This window comes from Canis lupus, chromosome 22 (assembly GCF_003254725.2).
Source record: "Canis lupus dingo isolate Sandy chromosome 22, ASM325472v2, whole genome shotgun sequence".
Lineage (NCBI taxonomy): Eukaryota > Metazoa > Chordata > Mammalia > Carnivora > Canidae > Canis > Canis lupus.
Window position 1 is genome coordinate 46,726,662 of NC_064264.1, and position 14,933 is coordinate 46,741,594.

The 14,933-nt window shown below is 40.3% G+C and overlaps 1 protein-coding gene across 2 annotated transcripts in view; it reads right to left on the reverse strand.

Annotated features, from left to right (window-relative positions):
- Positions 1-14,933, reverse strand: part of UGGT2 (UDP-glucose glycoprotein glucosyltransferase 2) — a 184,115-nt gene that overhangs the window by 167,940 nt on the left and 1,242 nt on the right. The gene's annotated exons all lie outside the window — the stretch shown is intronic.

The window sequence follows — 14,933 nt, forward strand, 5'->3', positions numbered from 1 at the left end:
AGAATTTACACATTTAAGTAGGATCCTTCCAAGTGTTCACCTTGAGAACATATTCATACACACCTATTCCCTCAATATACCACTGCTCTCAGCACTTTGGGAACTCTTCTGGAATGGACTTCCAGGGGCAATTTGCCAGTAATTCATGAGGAAATATCCTTGAGAGATCATCTACATCAGTTCCTCAGTTAAAGTTTAAAAAAGTAAAAAAGACCCCCAAAACTGGTATTTCCAATTTGTTTACTTGCTTTATACAATATTTAGAACAGTGTTTCCCAAAGAGCTCTACCATAGAGAAATAAAAATGATTTGCATAGAGGATATGTTTATATGTATGAAAGAGCACGACAGTAGTTATAAGAGCAACACCAGTGTTATAAATGCAGTTTTGATGTAGAAGTTATGAGTTATGAAAATTTACCCTCATCAGTCTATAATCATCCCTAGCAAATAGTACTAAATTATAAATTTCTTTAGGTAGGGGGTATACCTCATCCATCTTTGCTTCCTACACAGTGCTCATCATAGGGCCATGCTCAAAATAGGCACTCAAATTTCTAGTCTGAACTAAAAGATTCTAGAGACAGAGACAGGAGAGACAGAAGAGAGATGAGAGACAGGAGAAACAGAGGAGAGGGACAGGAGAGACAGAGAGGAGAGAGACAGGAGAGGCAAGAGAGAGGAGAGAGACAGGAGAGGCGAGAGAGAGGTGAGAGACAGGAGAGGCGAGAGAGAGGCGAGAGACAGGAGAGGTGAGAGAGAGGCGAGAGACAGGTGAGAGACAGGCGAGACAAATTCCCAAGAAAGCTTTAAATTAAAAAAAAAGAATGGAGCTTCCCCAAACAGAAAACCATTATTTCTCCCAAGCTCCTTCTATCTACTCAATGCTTTCAATTCTTCATTTTCCATTTGTTCCTCTCAACCTCTTTGACTTACCTAGAATTCTTATTACAAGAAACATTAAAAACTAGAACGTGAGCAGAATAATGAAGTCTAGAAAACAAAAATGCAAAGTGCAACTGTTAAAGGAACTACCAGCTTCCAGCCTGCTACACTGTCAAAAAGAGATTTGGTTCACGAGGATAAAGTCAAGACTACTAGATAAAAGTTGTAGTGGGAAAGACTGTAGTCTGCATAACAAAGGACTTGCTGACAATTTATATTTGTTCACAAAAGAACAGGTAAGGGCATGAGGGAATAAACATTAAGCATCCTGTCTGGATCATGCAATCAGGACAGTTTCCACAGATCAGGTATATTGTAGAGGTAATTCTGATGGTGGATTGAAGAAGACACTACCTAAAGTAGGTCCCTTCTGTTGAATCAACATTATTGAGTGCCGACTTCTTTTGTACTGAGTCTTGGGAAAACAAGTATGAATAAGAAATACTCTTGGGGCCCTGGGTGGCTCAGTAGGTTGAGTGTCCAACTCTTGATTTTGACTCAGGTCATGGTCTCAGGGTCATGAGATGGAGTCCCATGTTGGGCTCCACGCTCAGCAGGGAGTCTGCTTGAGATTCTCTCACACACCCTCTGCCCCTCCCATTTGTGTTGTCTCTCTTAAATAAATAAATCTTTAAAAAAGAGGGGGAGAGACAGAGAGAAATGGGGAGGGGGGAGAGAAGGAGAGAAAGGGGGGAGGGGGGTAGAAGGGGAAGAGGGGGACAGGGGGGAGGGGAGAAGGTGGGGGGAGGGAGGGAGAGGGAGGGATAGAGAGAGAAAGGAGAGAAAGGAGAGAGAGAGAGAGAGGGAGAGAGAGACAGGAAGAGAGAGAGAAAAAGACAGAGACAGAGAGAAAGAGAGAGGGAGAAAGAGAGAGAGCCAGAGAGAGCCAGAGAGCGCCAAAGATTCTTATTGCTTCTACCAACCCAATATTACGAATACTTACTGAGCACCTACTTTTGTACACTATGCCTTGCAAAATATAAATAAGAAATAATCTTATCCCTTGAAGCTCACATTTTAGCACCTACTTTTGTACACTATGCCTTGCAAAATAAATTTATTCATGAGAGAGACAGAGAGAGAGAGAGGCAGAGACACAGGCAGAGGGAGAAGCAGGTTCCATGGAGGGAACCTGAAGAGGGACTCTCCCAGGTCTCCAGGATCACGCCCTGGGCTGAAGGTGGCGCTAAACTGCTGAGCCACCCAGGCTGCCCACAAAATAAATTTAAATGAAATAATCTTATCCCGTGAAGCTCACATTTTAGCACTTACTTTTGTACACTATGCCTTGCAAAATAAATTTAAATAAGAAATAATCTTATCCCTTGAAGCTCACATTTTAGCCTCAGAGATTAGCATACATACCTTGCAATAAGAATTATTACTGAAGTATTGACCAAATGTTACGAGAACATACTAGAAAGACATTAGTTTTATCAAGGAGAAAGTAATATGCTAAGTCCATAAATAAGGTATCAATGAAGAAAAGACTGTTGCAGAGTATTATATTGCCTTCCTAGGGCTACTGTATCAAAACCACAAACATAGTGGCTTAAAACAAGAGAAATTTATTTGTAAAGGTCAAAGGTCTAAACTCTGGTGTCAGGGTTAGCACAACAGGTTCCAAAGGTCAGGATCTACATTTATCTTTTGGGGGGCCACCATTCAAGCCACTATAGTCCACCCTGAGCTCCCCAGAATCCATATCTGTCCCACATACAAAATGTATATGCCAAATGTATATACCCCAACATTCTCCAATGTAATCTCAACCCATTAGAATATCATCTCTAAATCAAAAGCTCACATAAATATCACCAGAAGTCTCACATTTTATCATGTAAATCACTTAAAACAGGTATAAGTGAGACACTGGGTATGCTCCACCCTGGGGCAAAATTCTTCTCCATATGTGGACCTATGAACTAGAAAACAAGTTGTGTACTGCCAAAATGCAGTAATGAGATAGGCATTCCAAAGACAGAAATTCCAATTCCATAAAGGAGAAATTAGGAAGAATAGAGGAGTTATCAGTCCCAAACAAGTTCAAAATACAGCAGGACAAATTCTATTAGGTTTCAAGCCCTGAGCATAACCCTCAGTGGCTTGTTGCTCCACTTGCTGTCCTGCTTGCCACAGCTCTGCCTTCCATCTCATAATTCCTTTTTCTTGAAGGGTTGAAGGGTAGCACATGTTTGCAGTTAAGTAGTCTATCAGCCAATTTCCTGCCTATGGGATTTGGAAAGTCTGACAGCCTTGTCTCATTTCATCCTGTCTCTTCTGGTATGAGCCGGCAAGGTTTCTGTTGATACAATAATCAAAATCCTTGGGGGTCTCTTGTATATCTTACCAGGACCATGTTATTAACAAAAAACCCTCCACAGACCCTTCCTGCATAAGCCCACCTCTACTCCTGGCTTCTGCTGAGAGTGCTGAGTGGATCCATGAGTCATATGCCTAACCTATACAGCAAAACAATGTCCAGCCATATATTTGGTCTTCTTTCCAGAGCATGTGTCCCCAACACTGAGTTTCCGCATTTCAACATTCTTTGCAATGGACAAGTGGAGAAGCTCCCATTATCCAGGAGAAGTGCTACAGTCCTCTTTCCTTAACACCTCCATCTTCAGTTTCTCTTTCCTCTTGCATTTTATTATGAACAAGAGGAAACCAGGAAACACTTTTAATGATTTGGTTGGAAAGCTCCTTAGTTAGCTATCTAAGTTCATCACTTAGAAGTTCTGTTTTCCACACAAGTGTAGAATCCAATTCAGCCAGTTTTCTGTCACTAGAAAACAAGGATCATCTTTGTTTCCAATAATAGGTCTCTCATTTCCTTCTTTTTTTTTTTAAGATTTTATTTATTTATTCAGAGAGAGAGAGAGAGAGAGAGAGAGAGAGAGAGGCAGAGACACAGGCAGAGAGAGAAGCAGGCTCCATGCAGGGAGCCCGACGTGGGACTCGATCCCCGGTCTCCAGGATCACACCCCGGGCTGCAGGGGGTGCTAAACCGCTGCCCCACTGGGGCTGCCCCCCTCATTTCCTTCTGAGCATTTACCAGCAGTGGATTTAACATTCTTGTTTCTACCAACATTATACTCATAAGGACATAAAGTGTTCCTTATGACAGAAGCTTTATCCCTACCACACTCCCTGGTTTCCTCTAAGTCCTTAGCAGAATCACCTTTAATATTCTTATTTCTACCAACAGTCCCCTCAAGGCAATCTAGGCTTTTTACCATATTTTTCACAACTCTTCCAGCTTTCGCTTGATTTACCAGCTACTTCCCCATTGTTAGTATTTGTTACAGCAGCACTCCACTTTACCAAATCTGTACTGGTTTCCTAGGGCTGCTGTAACAAATTACCAAACATTTGGTAACCTAGAAACAGAAACTTATGGTCTCACAGTTCTGGAGGCCAGAAGTCCAAAATCAGGGTAGTGGTGTGGCTATGAGCCACCAAAGGCTCTAGGGGAGAATCTTTCCTTGCCTCCTCAAGATTCTGGAGGCTACAAGCACTCCCTGGTTTATGGCTACATCAATCCAATGTCTGCCTCTGTTCACAAGGCCTTTTCCTCTTCTATCTCTTATAAGGACATTGGATTTAGATAATCCAGATAATCCACAATGATCTAAAGACCCTTAACTACAAATATCCTTTTTCGAAATAAGGTAACACTAAAGGGTTCCAGCAGTTAGGATGTAGACATCTTTTTGGGAGCTGCCATTTTCCCACTACAAGTGATTAGGCTGGTACATCACATGGGTGCTAAACTGTGAAGGACCTTAAGGAGCATCCTACAAAAGTTCCAGCTCTAAGACTCCAGGACAATGCAAATCAAGATAATGCAACTACAAATCTAAGATTGGAAAAAGTTAGGCTGATTTGGAATGCAGTATGGGATCCATGCAAACTCTGGCAGGAAAATAGAGGAAGACAACACACATTAGGCTAGAATACATTTTTCAATAAAACTATTACATCTGATATCATAAAATACAATGGATCATAATACACTATGAACACTTATGTACCAACAAATCATACACCTAAAAGAAGTGAACTCCTAGAAATAACCTGAGACTGACTCAGAAAGAAGTAGAAAATCTGGACCAATTATAACCAAGGAGATTGAGCCAGTAATCAAAAAACTCCCCAGAAACAAAAGTCCAAGACCAGATGGCTTCAGTGGTGAATTCTACCAAATATTCAAAGAAGATTTAATATCTTTTACAAATTCTTCCAAAACCTTAAAGAAGAGGAAATGCTTCCAAACTCATTTTACAAAGCCAGCATTACCCTAATATCAAGGAGGGGTGGGGGGGAGAAACATACACACACACACACGCCCGCACACACGGAAATTACAGGCCCATGTCCCTGATGACCACAGGCGCAGAAATCCTCAACAAAATGTTGGCAAACTGAATTCAACACTACATTAAAAGGATCACACACTATGATTAAGTGGGACCTATCCCAAGATGCAAGGATGGTTCAACATCCACAAATCGGTCTATGATATACCACATTAACAAAGTGAAAAATAAAAATCAAATGACCACCTTCATACAAAAAAATCATTAAACAAAAGGCAATGCTCATTTATAGTAAAAACTCTTAACAAACTGGGCATAGAGGGAACAAACTTTAACATAATAAAGGCCATAGCTAACATCATACTCAACAGTGGAAAGCTGGAAATTTTTCCTCTAAGATCAGAACAAGGCAAAGATGCTTACTCTCACTTTTATTCAATATAGTACTTAAAATTCTAGCAAGAGCAATTAGGAAAGAAAAGGAAAAGACATCTAAATCCAAAGAAGGAAGTAAAATTGTTACTGTTTGAAGATAACATGATAGTATACATAGAAAACTCTAAAACTCCACCAAAACTATTAGAACAAATAGATAAATTAAGTGACAGGACACAAAAATCAATATAAGAAAATTTGTTGCATTTCTGATACCAAACTATCAGAAAGAGAAATTTAAAAACAATCCCATTAACAATTGCATCAAAAAGAATAAAATATCTAGGAAAAATTTAACCAAGGAGGTAAAAATCTGTATACTGAAAACTATAAGACACTGATAAAATAAATTAAAGATACAAATAAATGGAAAGACACTCCATATGCATGGATTGAAAGAATATTGTTAAAGTGTCCATACTACCCAAGCAATCTACAGATTCGGGGCAATCCCTATTAAAATTCCAAAAACAAAACAAAACAAAAATTCTAATACCAGGGTGCCTGGGTGGCTCAGTCAGTTGAGCAGTTGCCTCTGGCTCAGGTTGTGATCCTAGGGTCCTGGGATCAAGTCTCATGGTGGGCTCCCTCCTCAGCAGGGTAGTCTGCTTCTCTTTCTCTCTCTTCTGCTCATGCTCACTCACTGTCTCTCTCACTCAAATAAATAAATCTTTAAAAAACAAAACTAAATTCCAGTACCATTTTTTTTAAAGATTTTATTTATTTACTCATAGAGACACAGAGAGAAAGAGGCAGAGACACAGGCAGAGGGAGAAGCAGGCTCCATGCGGAGAGCCCGATGTGTGACTCGATCCAGGATCTCCAGGATCATGCCTTGGGCTGCAGGCGGCGCTAAACCGCTGCGCCACCGGGGCTGCCCCACTGTGCTACCAGGGCTGCCCTCCAGTACCATTTTTCACAGAAATAGAATAAACAATCCATAAATGACCCTGAATAAACAAAGCAATTTTGAGAAAGAACAACAAAGCTAGAGGCAACAGGCTTCCTGATTTCGAACTATATCACAAAGCTATCATAATCAAAACAGTATGAGACTGGCATAAAAATAGACACATTAACCAATGGTGCAGAACAGAGAGCCAAGAAATAAATTCTGCATATATGGTCAATTATTTTATAACAGAAAAGCCAAGAATATACAATGGAGAAGGAACAGTCTCTTCAGTAAATGGTGTTGGGAAAACTGGACATCACATGCAAAAGAAACTTCACCCGTCCTACAGCATATACAAAAATTAACTTGAAATGAATTAAGACTTGAACATAAGACCTGAAATGATAAAACTCCCTGAAGAAAACAAAGGCAGTAAGCTCCTTGACATTGGTCTTGTCAATGACTTTTTGGATTTGACATCAAAAGCAAAGGCAACAAAAGCAAAAATAAACAAATGGCACTATGACCAAAATGCTTCTACACAGGGGCAACTGGGTGGCTCGGTCTCATTTATAGAGAACAGACTGGTGGTCATGAGGGTCAGGTAGTGGATAGGTGAAATGGGTGGAGGTGGTCAAAAAGTATGTGAAAATTAATAAAGGGAAAACTCACTAACATGGATTGGGGATATTAGAAGGAAAAGCCAGAAGGGGGAGCTGTACCATTCAATGTCCATGATAGAAAAAATTGTCAATTAGAGACCACTAACAGAAGACTCTTCAACAGGAAAGAATCATCAATTACAGGGACCAACAGGGAAAGACGTACCTTGCATCTCCTACAAGAAACTGACTACCTCTGTAACTCAGCCAAAGAGAAACCATCATCACCCTGAACTCCTGCTTTTTTCCAACAGACTTTCCTTCAAAACAATCCTTTCCAGTTTCCTCTTTCTTCTGTATAAAATAACTGTTCCTCTCTTGTTTGTTGCACTTGCCATAGTTTTGCCATAGCTTGTTTGTCCCTAATTGCAATCCTGTTATTCCTGAGAAAACTCATTTTTGCCCATAAAATAACTGTTTTAAGATTAACATTTGGTTAAAAAAAAAAAAAAAAACATTTGGTGAACAGAGGTGGGATCCAGAGAGGACCCCCAATCATCTCTGAGGCTGGTCAGCAAACGGGTGCCAGTACCCACAGAGCCAATGGGTTCATGGTTTTCTTGCTACCCTGGAGTTTGAGAATGATCCTCAATGTTCTTCTTAGACTGCTAGCCATGCTCTCTTTGTGTTTGAGCTCTCCAAGCTTTTATTTGGGACTTTAAGGCCTTGTTCTTTCTGTGAGTACTCATTTAGACTTTGATCCGACTCCTTTTCAGAACGGGACTGTTTCTGTTAGAACTGTATCTCGTGTTGAAAAGAAAAGAAATCTCCCAATTTCTTTTTGGGATTAGACCACACCCATTGGAACTACACTAACCTTTAGTCCAACTTCTTTTTGGAACCAAACTGTTCCTATTACAACTATGCTAACCTTTGGTTGGTCCCACTCTTCGGAACCAGATTGTTCACTGGAACTGTACAAGTCTTTGATCTGACTCCTTTTTGAAACTGGACTATTCCTATCAGAAGTTTGATTTCCTTCTGGAACAGACTTTTCCCATTGAAACTGTGCTGTTTAGGAATTTTTCTTTTTCCGTTAGAAAAAAGCCTTTAAGAAATGGGATCCCAGACATCAAAATACTCTGAGTCCTGCTGCCCCCTATGCCTGCTTTGGGGACCCTGGCTGGTTTTTGTTTAAAAACTATGGTCCCTCCTCATCCACATTCCTAAATAAATCTTCTGACTTAGCCAAAACTAATTTATAACTACAATGGCCATGATTTGATCTCCCTAACACTTTTCTCAAAGCTGAACTGGCATTGAGAAGCTGTCAAAGGTGCATGGGATGCCTATTTGGTAGTTTGAAGCTTCCAAATGTTATCAGAAATCTAAAATTGCCTCTCTGCAAAATACAATTTCTAGATTAGCTGAAACAAACTATTACAAAGACCCAAAAGTTTCTGAAGTCTCTCTCTTCCCACTGCCATCTTGTCTCAGGATGGAAGCAGCTATCTTGTGCTCAGATGCCACCTCCGGTGTCATCAGCCTCCTTCCTTTCCATAAAGCCTGCACCTCCTCTATACCCTCAGTTTCCCTGTTCTAATTCTCTAGCTGAATTTACCTTTCCCCTCAAACTTCTCCCCACTCCCTTCTTTCCTGAACCTGTTAAAACCTTCCCCTTTAAAGCTAAGTCTTCTGAGGATCTCAATAAACCCCATATTTATTTAGCCTTGGACTAAGGCTGAATTGTGAGCCATACTTCAAGAGTTTCCTAAAGTGACTGAGGACCTCGATAGGTTTGCTAGAGTCTACCAGAGTTGTTCAAACTTACTAACCTGATTTATGTCAATTAGCCCACATGCTTGTTGGTGAGGGCCAGGCCAAACATTGGATAAAACTAGTCCAGGGAAGGTCCTGAAAGAGATTTAGAGAAACAGACACCTAACTTTTGGCAAGATGCTGAAACACTTGCTGGAAATCTCCACTGAGCAAGAACAGAAGCTCTTCCTGAGCCTGTTGACTGGAACAAAATTTAGACTGCACACAAAAACCTGGTGAAGCCATTCATAAGTACTACAACCAACTCCAAATTGTCTTTAAATTTTTATCTTTCTTTAGATGCTAAATCCACTTAGGTAGCATTTAGCTCTAGGTTTATTAATGGGCTGTTTATTTAAAAGGACCAGGGTTGAATGGGAAACTATGTTCACTCCAGATTCAGTCAATTTGGCAAACTAGATGTTTGCTCACATCCTAGATGTGTCAACCTGCCTGCCCCCACTGGCCAAAAAAAGACCAATAAAATTCTTAAAATTCTTGGTTTTCATCTCCAGCAAATGAAGGCTCCTGAACAAAATTAAAAACCTACTAGTTTGTACTCCTTGCAAAGAGCCAGGACATTGGGGAAAAGATTATTACTGACTTAGGTACTCCTGCAACGTCAGCTCCCTAGCCAGTATTTCCAGTGTCCTCCGAATTCCCAATAGGGCTCTGAGGAGCCACAGAGACTCTTCCCAGTCTCTCTTCTTAATCGACTCAAGAGAAACCACTCTCCAGATTGGGATTGAATCTCTCTATCCTTATTGACACCAGAGCTATCTATACTCTTGGTGCTCAACCCCATTGCTATAAAGCAGCCCTGGAGTACTAAAATGGTCTCAAAGAGTGGAGGGTCTCTAATAAACCTCAGAAAGTTCCTATCTCTAAAGCTACTTCCTTTTGTCTAAGCACTCTGATACACACACCTTTCTCCTTAGTTCCTCTGCCATTCTTCATTTACTGGGCTGAGATTTCTTAGAAAAAATAGACCAGAATTTCCTTTCTCCCAAAAGGGGAAATAATTCTGAAATTTGACCATAGTAATAAAAAAGGCAACCAGGTAAATTAAATGACCCTTTGACATCTTTTATTTGCTCTGAGTCTGACAGCACTATAGTGGAGTCGAGGACAGTGATGATTTGTCCCTACTGGGTCCATCCTCTAGGACAAGATCTTCAACTGATATTGGCAGAATCCACAGTGTACCTCCCATCAAGATTCAAATAGATGCCTCAAAACCTCTCCCTAGAATTAATATTCTATAAATAAAGAAGCCTTTCAAGGCATCAAACTCATAATAGAAGATTACAAAGTTCAAAGCCTCATCATTCCTACACCAATCCCTATAAGATGGCTATTTTATCTATGAGGAAATCCAATGGCCAAGGACGGAGGTTTATCCAGGACCTCTGAGCAATAAATGACCCTGTTATCCCTCAGTACTCTGCTCTTCCTAACCCCATATGCTGACATTCATTCCCACTGGAAGCCAATTTTTCACTGTAATTGATCTCCACAATGCATTCTTCAGTATTCCACTCAATAAGGATAGCCAGTATCTTTTTGCTTTCACTTAGGAAGAATGGAAATACACCTGGACAGTAATGCCAGTTTTACAGAGCCCTTCTTTTCACAAACCTTAGAAGCTGATTTGGATTGTAAGTTTTCTGCAAGTTCTACTTGGATGCAATACCTAAATGATATGCTTCCCTGCACCCCCTTCTCAAACCTCTTCACAGGAAGACAGCATCCACCTGTTAAAACTTTTCGCCATCATGGGAAATAAACACTTCAAAGAAAAAAAATGCTGTTTGCTCAACTCAGGTTTCATGCTTAGGGCACCTAATGTCAGAACAAGGACTACACATGGATCCAGGGAGATTTCCTGGCATCCTGAACTTTCCAAAACCTAGAAGTAACGCCAATTATGAGGTTTTCTTGAACCTTTCTTGGATTCCAAACTTCTATCTTATGCCTCAATCTCTGTATGTTTTACTCAAAAATGTAAAACCCCACCCTATTATTTGGAAAGTTCAAGAAGACAGATGTGTCTTTGCATGTGAGAGGAAAGGGAATACCCTTGGGAGTACTAACCCCAAAACATAGGGCCCATAGGGTATTAGAGCCAACAATTAGATCCTGTGGCAAAGGGATAGCACTCTAGCCTCAAATATTCCTGAAAAAATAATCATGGCATCCTTTTAGCCATCCTTGTATTCTGGCCAAGGGCAAAGCCACATTTATACTGATAGCTGGTATGCCTTGGGGTAGCTTAAGACTTTGGACTATAGAAACAAAATTTTCTTACCTACAATATGGCTAAAACTAAAAATGGCTCTTATGTTCAAAATGTGTCAGATGCCACACTTCTGCAGCTGCTCTGGCTGTTATTAAGGTTCCTGGGCATTCCAGACTCAACTCCCTGGAGGCCAAAGGACACCATCTCACTGATATCTCTGCCCAAAACACTGCTCTCAAAGAAACCAGTAACCTCTGTGATTATCTAAAGAGACGTTCTGCCAAATGATAATTCGGAAAGACCACCAGGAGATACCAAACAATTGTCTGAGTGGGGAAAAACAATATTGGGAATCTTATCACTGTTGGTTCAATAAAGAAAGAGAACTCCAGGGACACCTGGGTGGCTCAGTGGCTCAGCAGTTGAGCATCTGCCTTCAGCTCAGGTCGTAATCCTGGAGTCCTGGGATCCAGTCCCGCATCAGGCTCCCTGCAGGGAGCCTGCTTCTGCCTCTGCCTGTGTCTCTGCTTCCCTGTGTGTGTGTGTCTCATAAATAAATAAATGAAAGAGAAAGAGAAAGAGAGAGAGAGAGAGAGAGAGAGAGAGAGAGAGAACACTCTGGTTTGGACCAAAAAACAATCTGGCCCTACCAAAATTGCTAAAGTTCCTACACTTACCACTAAACAGCATTAAACCACTGTGGTTTACTGACACAATGATAACATTTCATGAACCAATAGTGGTGAGGAAGTATTAATGAGGTTGTAAAAAGTGCCTACTTCACTTGCCCCACCTGTCAAAAACATATTCCAGGGAAACCTGTTTGCACAGATGGATTTCATAAAGTGTTCCCAACGAATGGACAGAAACATGTTTCAGTATTGATCTGTATGTTTTCTCACTGGACTGAAGCTTCCCTTGTAGAGAAGCTGCTGCTTCTACTGTGGCTAAAAATTCTGTTAGAAAAAAATGATCCCTACCTGGGGAATCTTCTCAAACTTTATAGTGACTGAGAACCCATTTCACTGATCAGGTGCTTTGACAAGTTAGGGCTGTCTGCCCAGTTTTACAGCACTGTCATGGTGCACATCATCCTCAATCCTCAGAGTTAGTTGAGCATATTAATAACACTATGAAGACTCAATTGGCAAAACTGTAGAGATCTTCCAAACACCCTGGTGAAAAGCACTACCACTGGTTCTTCTAAATCTCTGATCCATCCCCTCGAAACTCAAACTCTTACCCTTTGAGATAGTCACAGATGTCCAATGCACTTGGCCCTTACAGCTCCTTTGACCCACAGCAGATAAAAGGAGATATACTTCAATATTGTAAAGGCCTAATTAATTCTTTAATGCTTTGGTACTGTGACCTTTCTCAAAGTGCACTGCCAGGACAGGGCCTTAAGCATCACATCTCACAAATAAGAGATTCCATTGAAAAAAGGCACCTCCAGAAAGACTGTATTCAATCTTGCTAGAAAGGCTCTTATCAGGAACTGCTAGTTCTTGTGGCACCAAACTCCAAGGAATAGGCTCTTGGAGTCACATGACACATCTAGAGAAATCACCAAACCCTGCCTGGACTGGTACACCATCTGGTGACCTGCAAGTAAAGATTTTCTTGAGTGAAAACAAGAGGAACAACTGATAATGCAGCTTTCTTAATATGTAAGGACCAGACCTGTATACCTCTTCCTCACTGTTTGCTTCTATGATCCCCTTCTTAGAAAGGAAATGTTCTTGTGTGCATTTCCCAAACCCCTGTTAAAGGGAGAAACCTCCTCTCTTGATTATGGCCTTTCAGCAACAGTCTCATCAAAATCTCATGACAAATTAAATTCTCAGCTGCATTTTTTGAAGGGTTAGAAGATTCAGAAGTTACAAATGTCTTTCTTTCATCTGAATTCTTATCTGATTCTGAATTCTTATCCAAATTCATAGTTCCTGAATTTGAAACCTTACATGCTATATTACTGGATAACATTTCAAGTGGTTCTTCTGAAATACTTTTTTTTTTTGGTTTTGTTTTAAAGATTTTATTTATTCATGATTTTATTTATCCCTGCATGGAGCCTGCTTCTCCCTCTGCCTCTCTCTGCCCCTCCCCCATGTATAAATAAATAAAATATTTAAAAATAAATAAAATTAAAAAAATAAACCACTGGGCCACCCTGAAATAATACTATTTTAATACACTTTTGAAGTTTTACTATTTCTGCAAAAAGTTCATTAGTTATTGCTTCATGTTTATACCTGCACTCAATCTCTCAAATGCACTTATTTCATTCTTACAGTGTGCTCTTATAGTATTCACTATTTTTCTCTCATGGCTACTTTAAGTGAGGACTTCTAGGAGGCATACAAGACTCCAGATTTGCCTCCATAGGGAGAACTTTTGTCCCCTAAGTCAAAATAAGTGCCAAAAAATAACCTTCAGCTGGATACTTTCTGACCCAGGAGCCTGGTTTAGAACCATCATACAATTTGGAAGTTGTGTTACTTCTGTTTTTATGTTTTTTTTGTATTTAGTTCCCTGTCAAACTTTTATAAAAATGATATACCCAATTAAGAGAGGAATACAATCCAATACTTACTGTCTTGAAATGATACAGACTTTATTTTTTTAAATTTATGATAGTCACAGAGAGAAAGAGGGAGAGAGGCAGAGACACAGGCAGAGGGAGAAGCAGGCTCCATGCACCGGGAGCCCGATGTGGGATTCGATCCCTGGTCTCCAGGATCGCGCCCCAGGCCAAAGGCAGGCGCTAAACCGCTGCGCCACCCAGGGATCCCTTTTTTTTTTTTTTTGATACTTTAGATAGTTAGGAGGGAGAACTCTGGGGCACTTCCTTTCCTTGTTACTCAAATGTGGCTTTTAGGTGGTTTCCAAGCCCCCTGTGTACTTTCCATCCATTAGGACAAGACAATCAAGAAAGAACCTTTCTGGCACTGAGGGACAAAGTCACTAAATATGAAAAACCTGACTTTCGGTCAGTGATGTTTTCAAGCAAGATTTTGATCAAAAGGGCGTAATGTAAAAATTATTAAATAGAAACCTTATTAAAGTGGATAGGGTATGGAGAAGAGGTCACTGTACCACTCAATATCAATTGCTGGAAGAACAAGCAATTATAGACTCCTAACACAAGATTTGCAACAGGAATCCTCAATAACAGGCCCTAACAGAAAAAGATGTACTTTGCATGTCCTACCAGAAACTGACTAGTCCTGCATCTTAGCCAAAGAGAAACTGTGATCATACTGGGCTCTGGCTCTTCTCCAACAGACTTTTGTTCTAAACAACCCTCCCAAACTTTCTCCGTCTCCATAAAATAAAGTTCCTCTCCCTTGCTTGTTAGACTCGCCTATGGTTTTGCCATAGTTTGTCCCTGATTGCAATTCTGTATTATTCCTGAATAAGTTCATTTTTGCTGGTAAAATAAAATTTTAAGGTTAACAGGTACAAACTTTCAGTTATAAGTCATGGGTATGTAACGTATAGCATGTAGCATGTGACCTATATGCACATTTGAAAGCTCCTAAGATGTTGAAAGTTCTCAACACACACAAAAAAGCTTGTATCTCTGTTAGGTGACAGACATTAACTAGACTAACTGCTGTGATCATTTCACAATATATAAAAATACTAAATATTATGTACACCTCATACTAATA